Source organism: Hippoglossus hippoglossus, chromosome 7, assembly GCF_009819705.1.
Source record: "Hippoglossus hippoglossus isolate fHipHip1 chromosome 7, fHipHip1.pri, whole genome shotgun sequence".
NCBI classification, from domain to species: domain Eukaryota; kingdom Metazoa; phylum Chordata; class Actinopteri; order Pleuronectiformes; family Pleuronectidae; genus Hippoglossus; species Hippoglossus hippoglossus.
In genome coordinates, this window is record NC_047157.1 from 24,003,530 (window position 1) to 24,012,780 (window position 9,251).

Sequence of the window (9,251 nt, forward strand, 5' to 3'; positions counted from 1 at the left end):
GGAGCCGTGAGAACGACTGTCATGCTAACTGTTGCCTAAAGTGGACAAAAAGGTTTTTTTATACAAAAGTGAAAACAATAAAATACTAATTTCAAAAAGGAAAAAGTTTTGTGTGTGTTGATTTTTTTTTTAGAATAACAATGATACATTTATTTGTATGGAACCTTTCAACTGTTAAACAAAACATAATCAACAAAATCATACAATAGCATTTTAAATCAAGGACAACAAATAATATGAAATCATTTAAAATCAGTTGCTATAGAAAATGATGAAAGGAACATAAGCAATAGATAAAAAACAAACAGTGAAGTTTCACGTTTAAGTTCTTCAAGTAAACTATTCAGCAAAAGCCTCTTTTCAGCAGTTGTTGAATCTTTATTTTATGATCATATGACTTAAAAGTTTACAGTTTATGCTGCTGTCATCACCTTTTGTCCTTTTATTTGGTTTTATATAAAAAATAATACACAGAAATGTCTGATTCTGAAGTTTATATCCAACTTATTCACAGAAGTGATGATAATCCAGATTTGAACATGAAAAATATATAATACAAACATGTAAAAAAAAAAAGCTAAACACCAACAATACGTTACTTCAATATTAGGGGAAGCTTTGAATCATATTTATTTTTTCTACTTATTTGAAGAGACATGAATTCCAGTGCAAGTTTGCATTTTGTGCCGATATCTCCTTGTTTGAAATTGAAAAGAAAATAGACAATATCACATAGTTCTTTATATAATCATCACACGGATGAAATGATTATGTTCTTGAAGTATAGTTCCTGACAGTGACTGGCTGCTGGTTGCAGTATGATCTCTGACCACTGGGCAGCAGCATAAACTCAGTTCCCTGTGAACACGTCCTGATCATTACATGAAGCATCTGTGTCACACAGAGTTCAGTCCCTGCAGTAGTTTATCTGCATGTTATCCATCCTCCTTTCTAGAGTCTTTTCTAGACACAACGTCCTCTCTCACTGACCTCAGAACAGTCAGAAGCAGAAAGAAAACACTCAATCTTCACTGTTTCCCTGCACAAGCAGATCACGTCGATCATCTCCCAGCTGAACACTGAGGCATCTTGTGTTTCACTGGGCACAACGACTGATTGTAGAAGCCAAAATATTTGCTCTTTTGTCCCTTCAATGGCAGGAAGTGGTGAGCTGGATGAAGTGACACTCCCCCCCCCCCCCCTCTCCTCCCTCTCCTCCCCTCTGGCCTCTTTCAGAAGTGGCGTCTTGTGAACGGCCTTTAGTCCGTGTGACCCACACAGGCCTGAGGTCTGTGCTCGGGCTGCAGGACGCAGAGACTCGCTGCTGTGACACTTACATCCTTTCAACTGTCTCAGCAAACCAAGTTCAGATAACAAAACAACAGCCACATCAGCGTTTGTGTGACTCTGAGGTTGATCAGGTTGAGATATCAAAGGTGTGAAGCTCAGTTCACAGAGAAAACTGCTGTATAAGGTTTTTCAGTGGCTCTGAGTCTGAAGGATGTTTTATCAAGTCAGAGAGAATAATCCTGCTCTTATCTTATCTTACTTCTATTTTTAAAATCACTAATATACTTTGTATAAGCATGGTTAACATAGTTTTTACAAAAATACTGTAAGAAAACATGACATATTTATGTATTCTCTCCTGAGCTCATTTGGACATTCTCCAGAGTTTTTACTTAGGCAGGAAAAACTCTGATGAAAGTCTGGAGCAACTGATTCGGACATCTGTTGTTCTCACAAACAGCTTCTCCAGATAATTTCAGGAGAATGTCCGGAGTTCAGTGCATTTGAAAGCAGCATTTTTTCTTTTCAGATATATTTGTTATTCAAAAGTGCTCCTGTGTAACTGTCACTGTGTCTGTTGTCAGGCCTTTGCAGTTTCGTTGTATGAATCAAGTAGGCTACCAGTAAAATACTGGATGGTTACTGGTGGTTAAATGTAGGTAGAGTGTAAGTAAAGTGAAGGAAACAAAGAAAATATCTTTACTGCTTCAATTTCACCCAGTTTGCATTAAAAAAATTCATTAAAATTCATGTCATTCATGCCAGTCACCTTGTGTGTGTGTGTGTGTGTTTCATGGCTCAGGAAACACAAACACCACACACATGCAGATTACCTCTGGAACCTGTGGAACAATTGTAGCAGCGACACAATGCTCAGACAACTATGCACCGACTGCTAAACCTTTCTGGTCTCTGCTTTTCTATTGTTTCACATCTGCAATGGCCGGAAGAATTCATCAGCCTTCAGCTCTCAGAGCTGATGATGGAGCAGATCAGGAGCCTGTGGAAAGACTTTAAAACCCCCGTCACAGTCAGGGGACAGAGCGGCTCCCACAGTCTCCTCAGAGCACGATGACAGATGTGCAAAATCACCAGCGTTACCAGAGTCTGACTGTTGTGACTGGACAGGAGAGCGACTGGGCATTAGGAGGGATGGGGTTGGGAGTGACGTACGGGAACTGGAAGGCTTCCACACCACCTCGCTCCAGTCTACTTGTCTGAAAGTGCTGCTCCAGCGCCTGGAAAGAATTCTCGCTCTTTTTCCCTCTCTCTCCCTGTGACGCCAGCGCCGTGGCATCATTAAGGCCCTCACCGAAACCAATCCCTTTTAAATGGCGCTATTCATAAAACTGGCTCACGGTGCTTCCACTCGTCTGCCCTGCAGTTCACGTGCTGGCTGAGACGTGGTGGGAAACCCAGACCTCCAGCAGAAAGTTCATTCTGTGTGCTCAGGAGGAGGGCTCACAAGTGAAATGATAAAACATCTCCCTGTGCTCATCTACACATTCGGTGCTTGTATCATAAAAATAAATAAGGTAAACAGATGCATTTCCATAAGAGTGTTATAGAGGCCTGAGTCCTGCAGCAGCTGCGGGTTTTTTGCTATGACCAAGGTGAGAATGGTGAAAATGCTTTATGTTTTATTCAATTCCACTTTATTTATATCACAACATACATTATTTCAAGGCACTTTACACGAGACCTAACAAGATTAGGGATAAGATAAGATAAGAAGTCCTTTATTAGTCCCACAATGGGGACATTAGCAGCAGAAGACATCACACAAGTAGCTTGCAGTACTTGTGTGAAGGAGTATAAAGAAATAGAAATATACAACAATATATAAAAAAACATAAATGTGATTAAACTGGTATACACAGTGTAACCCAACAATTCTTACAATGAGCAAATCCTTGGCCACTGTGGAGAGAAACAACTCCTGTTTAACACGGAGAAACCTCCAGATCCTTCCACCAAGTTTCGTGGAAAACTGTTGAGTTGTTTTTGTGTAATCTAGTTTACAAACAAATAAACAAACCAATAAACAAGTGGACATCAGGGGTGGAAACATAACCTCCTTGTGGTAGCTCATTCTATATCAAGTAGCAGATCTTTTATAACCGTTTCCATGACACCTTTGGTCCATATTACTGTTTCCTCAGTAGTGAGAACTGACAACACCATGATGACATCCTGTTTGAAAGAAGATAAAATCTAAACACTAGAGTCTGTTTGTTTTCTGTTTGTTGCATGAAAAACCTTGCAAGTGATTAATTTGTGACAGTTGGCTATTTAGCATTGAATGAAAAATAAGTTTGAACGAGCAAGAAGCCGAAACCTTTTCATTCAGGTCGTCCTCCTCTGGGTTAAAGATGGCACGGCCAGAACCAGCACATATTTTTAAAAAAAAGAGGAAACTGAAGCCTGGCAGCTCAGCAGAGTCTCTGCAGAACCAGAAAAACAGCTGTGTCCACAGTTGTGTGAAATATGTTGTGTCTTTACTCTGCCTGCTGGTCCCCAAGGACATGTCAGTCATCGCTGCATCCAAGTTCCCTAACGACAACTCTGACTTAACACACACAAGGGAAGTCACTGAAAAAAAACAACCTCAGCATGTAGTTTGTGTTGCGTGCATGTTTCCTCCTGTTGTTTTTTAATGTTACACGCTCTCGCTTCCTTTCAGGCCTGTAATAAAAACCATCCCGTTAGCTGAGCAGCTGGCCGCGTGCCCAGCTTTTCCTCGAGGTGGAAGTTTAAATATCTATATGATTACATCGTCTCCCAACAACAACCAGTGGATACGCTCATCTGAATGACTTCATATCAGAGGTATCTGGAGAAACGGGGGATCTGACTCAGGAGGCTCCAATTCCACTTTGAATCTGCGTGAACAAAACTGTTATCCGGACAAATTGGCTGCTGTTAATTTGGTAAAGGTGGTTTAGGGATTTTAGTTGTTGACTGTTTGTCCTTGTTTGGGCTTTTCATCACATCTCTTTGTTTAAACGTCTCAAACAGCAGCGGAATAATTGCAGGAGATGACGTGAGCGAGACAAATTGACGAGGTCCAGAGATCGATCGTGATGTCATCCCCCTGGTGTGGTAACATCATGTCATTAAAGATAATGTTTTCACAATATGACATGATGCTCTCACTCCCTAAACTCTGGTGATGGCACTGTCACGTCTTCAGTCGACCACTTTGACTTCTTACCTCAACTTTATTTGATGGATTTGTAGTTAAATATTCCACAGTCATGGTGCCCAGAGGCTGAATCCTGATATATTAGACGATCTCCTCACATTTTATCAAGTGACACCAGCAGGTGAAATGTATTCAGTGAAATGTTTCCACAGTAATTTGTGGTTCCTTGTGATAAGTTGCAGGATTAGGTTCTAATTCTCTTTAGGTTCAGTCGTCACAGGGATTTTGTGAACATGTTTATTATAGTCACATTAAGTTCTAGTTAAGTTGTAATTACCAATTGTTGCTATCAACATCATGTATAGAATCATTGCATGCTAACATGCTAACATAGCTCAAAACCCCACCACGCCGGAGGAGAGTTATTAGTGTTTATTTCATTTTGTGTTTTCATCCTATGAAACTGTATTAAAGTCTGACAATAAAACTGAAACTGAAGGAAAATTGTCGTGTTTTGTTTGAATTACATTTAAACAGATGTGTCTTTGTCTTGTTCTCAAATTGAGTTATGTGCTACGTTGCCAGGGGGTCTGTGGAAATTTTAATTTAATCTTTTAAAAAAAAATCATTATGATAAATGGGTATTCTGTGTTGACATGATGGAAATAATTTTAATAATCTTTCTGAGACATTTCTCTTAACTATAAGAATACAAAGCTACGTATAACAGGCTATGTCAAATTATTCCAAGGGACATAAACTGTCCTCAGGGCTATTTTCTGTCTCGTAGGGGTCCTCTGGTGTAGATGAGCTAACATGTTATTATCCTTCTGCTCTCGCTCTGTTCTGCTGTTGTTCCTGTTGCTGCTGAGGCCTCGGGCTAAACTGATCAACAGCTTGTTTGTGTGTGCGTGTGTGTGTGTGTGTGTGTGTGTGTGGGGGGGGGGGGGGGGGGGGGGTCCCACTTGGTGCTGTAGAGTTGGTGGGAATAAGAAGGACATGGGTCGTTTTGCAAATCTGAGAAAGGATGTGGAATCACTTCCTGTCCGTGTGCGTTTATTCCCTGATGGACGTTTCAGTGAATCATATAAAAAGTCCCAGCTTGTGGCGAATGTGTAACCCCCATCACGTCAGGCCGGGCGCTCCTCGGCCTTAATGAATTCCATATTCCTGCAGTGCTGTTTGTGTTTCCCTTTCTCTCTCCTCCCTCGGTGGATGGAGCTGGCAGCGATGGTCGCTCGCAGCAGGGGCCGGGCTGCGCGCTGATGTTTACAGTGGGCCCGCTCAGTGTTTAGTAGAGGTCTTACAACACAGATCGTTTTATCCAAATGACCTAATTTCCTGTAACAAAGAGTTTCACTGCTTTTACCTGTGAAAACAATGCTTCGCCCCTGCATGTCGTCTGCGTGGGTAAGAGTTTCCACTGTGAGCTTTCTCCCCTTCTCATCACCCGTGGTGTCATGGAAACATGAGGCAAGAGGCAGGCGTGGTGTGTGTGTGTGGGCGTGGTGTGTGTGTGTGTGTGTGTGTGTGTGTGTGTGTGTGTGTGTGTGTGTGTGTGTGTGTGTGTGTGTGTGCGTGTGTGTGTGTACAGATATCCTTGTCAGGACCATTTTGAGTTCAGACCCGACGGAGTGAGGACATTTTGTGAAAGTAAGAACATTCTGGCTGATCCTCACTGTCTGACCCACTTTCAATGGCCTGTTTGAGGGTTAACACTTGTTTTTAGGGTTAGAATTCGGTTAAGGGTAAAGTCAGGGTAAGGATTTGGGTGAGGCATTTATGGTTAAGGTTAGGGTAAGAGGCCTGTTAATGCATTATGTCAATGAGTGTCCTCACTAAGAAGTACAAGGGTGTGTGCTTACTTTTGTTACCTCTGTGGGACCTTTCCCCCTTTGTCCTAATGAGGCAAAAGGTCATTTCTGAGGTCCTGGTTAAGGTATCCTGGTTTAGGGATTAGTTTTTTTTTGGTTTAGATGTCCACAATGAATGGAAGTCAATGCAAAGTCCTAATAAGGATAGCTGCACAAACCTGTGTGTGTGTGTGTGTGTGTCAGTGGGTGGAGGGAACTTTCCATTTCTGTGGCGTAATCTGAACGGGGAGGGGGGGGGGGAGTTTACTCAGGAAATGTGGTGTTTAAGGTTAAAGGTGCAGATTAGTGCAACACGGATAAGAAATGATCTTGTGTTTTGGCAAAGTGCATCTTCTTCCCCCTGTAGAAGCTGTGATAACATATAAATGTTTACCTCGGTTGTCATGATAAACACGTTCAGTTTATTTAAAGGTTAAAATGTTTCCTCCTGGTTTGTTTAGAACACGTTGAACCTGGTTCCTGCCTTTGGAAAGATCCTGTTTTTGAGGGAAAGACTATTTTCTTCAATAAAAGAAACCAAAAAATCTCATAGAATATCTGAATTCTGTCGAGCAGAAAGATTATTTCTTACGTGCTCTGTCATCGGAGCTGATGTGTGCTGGGAGTCAGGGCCTGGTCTCGGGTTGCTGCTGGGAAAACAGGCATAGCATGAGTCCAACAGGTGATGGGCCTGATGGAGGGGCTTGTCATAACACTGCAGCGCTCCGTCACAGGGCAGCCCCGCCTGAAAATTAATTACACATCAGGGCTGACGTTCGGAAAAATTATTAATAGCCTCTCCCGGGGGGGTTCAGTGGAAAGGGGATCCCCTCGGAGAGAGAATGGATGTTTCCTCCAAGAATAAACCGCTCGTCTGGAGACTGAGCAACAAACCACGCGCCCTGTGGACGGAGCAAAGTGCAGCGAGGTCAGTCAGGGTTTGGCTCTTTGGAGAATCTGCTCTGCATCTGTGAGCTGATGTCAAGTTTGAAGTGTTAGCAATGAGTAACAGATAACGTCTCTGTTCAGCCCAATCAGCGCGAGGTTAAGCTCTCTGATGCTCCGGAATGCTGGCTAGTTTCAACTCAGTCTTCCCTCAAATGGGTCGTTTTTAAGGTTTATGTTTAAAATAAATCACTAAAACACAAAGCAGGTGCAGGACGAAGACTGTGCTATGTGTCGTTTTCACCCTCGTCAACCCTGAAAGAAAGATGAAGCTGCAGGACTCAGAAGAAATGGCGTGCGGAGTCACCTGAGCTGTGTTAGAACCGGCGGAGAGGGGGAGAGAGTTAGAGCCACAGCGGTGCTCAATGTCAATTTGATCTCCTTCTTCATCCTTTAATGGCCACTCGCTCCCAGCTGCTCCCAGAGATGTCAGGGTTCAGCACTTCCGTGAGATGTGACGGCCCCCCCCACCCCCCCCTGCCGGGTCCTCAAAGGGAAATGGACCTGAAGAAATCACTGGGGATCTTCATTTGTCTGGGGTTTTTTTTTTTTTTTGAAGAGACGACTGGAATTGACGAGGCGTTTCTGAAAGACTTCAGAGGCCTCCGCTGCGATCGCGCTGCAGATTTACTCGACAGCATCTGGGAGCTGATAAAATATTTGAAAAGAAACCCAAGACACCCCCACCCCCACCCCCACCCCCACCCACCCACACACCCACACACATACACATTCCCCTACAGGAATTAAACACCAGGGGATAAAAAGAGAGACAGGAGGAGAGATGAGGAATTCAAACTGCCACACATTCTTGGCGCAGCGACGTGACGGATTGGTTAATGATTAGAATATTTCCTGATAGGCCTCGTTTCACCCTGTTTCCCACAGGGCCCTGTTTTTCCCTTCATGTTGTTAAAACTCGTTACTTGGGCACGAAAGCTTAAAACAGGAAGTGTCTCCTTCCTGTGCGAATAAAAAACGAGTGAAACCTTTGCCAGTGTGTATTTTTGGTGTTGAAGGACCTGAGGAATGTGTGTTAGTGGGTACAGACTTCTCAGGGATGTTTGGGATGCAGACGACATGGCTAACGTCCCAGTGAGCAATGGGTGATCCCCATATTTCATATTCTTAGCTAAAGGATTTTTTCCGACTTCTTCCACCATGAGGCCATAAAAGCACTTTCATGTGGTTTCACGTATGATTTAGCCAAAGTGCCCTTTAAAGGGTTTGGTTCGTCCAGACAAAGTTAAAACATATTTTTCCCGTTTACCTCCAGTACTTTATCAATGCAGGATGTGTTTTGGGGATTTGCTCGTGAAGATAATGTAATATGATTTAATAAAATCAGAAGTTGGATCTCGAGATGAGACCGTTTTTAGCCAACAGCTAATTTTAGTTTTAATTAGTAATTTAATATGTTCTAATTGTGTTTGTCATGTCTAAATCTGTCTGGATATAGATGGAAACTCCTGTTACCAAAAAGGAGATTAGAAGAAATGTTTTTATGGGAATAATAAATAATCCTCGTGAATAGGTTGACATGATAGGAAGTCAGCTTTATTATGAGAGTCACATGAGAGGGTCGATTACCTCTTTCATATCTGTGTGTGAAGTATGAAGCTACATCCAGCAGGATATTAGCTTGAATTCGAATAAAGACCATAAACAAGGAAACGTTCAAAGTAGTTTCTGAATATCTGCAAACACCAGAACCTCAAAAATCCACACGCAAATGTGGTGCGTATTTACATTTACAACAATTTAGTGTTCAACATCTTGCACGGGAACACTGTGGCAGGAGGACTCGGGCATCAAACCTCTAGTTTGTGGACGACCTGCTTTACCTCCTGAGCTTGTACCTCGCCGATAGAGTTCCAGTCCATAAAACAACATCTCTGTTTTTGCAAAGATTCGACAAAATAAAATCAGAGTTTGCTGATCAGTACATATTTAAGATGCTTGTGGGTCGATTTAAAACATATATATTTCAATATTGCGCCCAACAGATATTGTCCAGG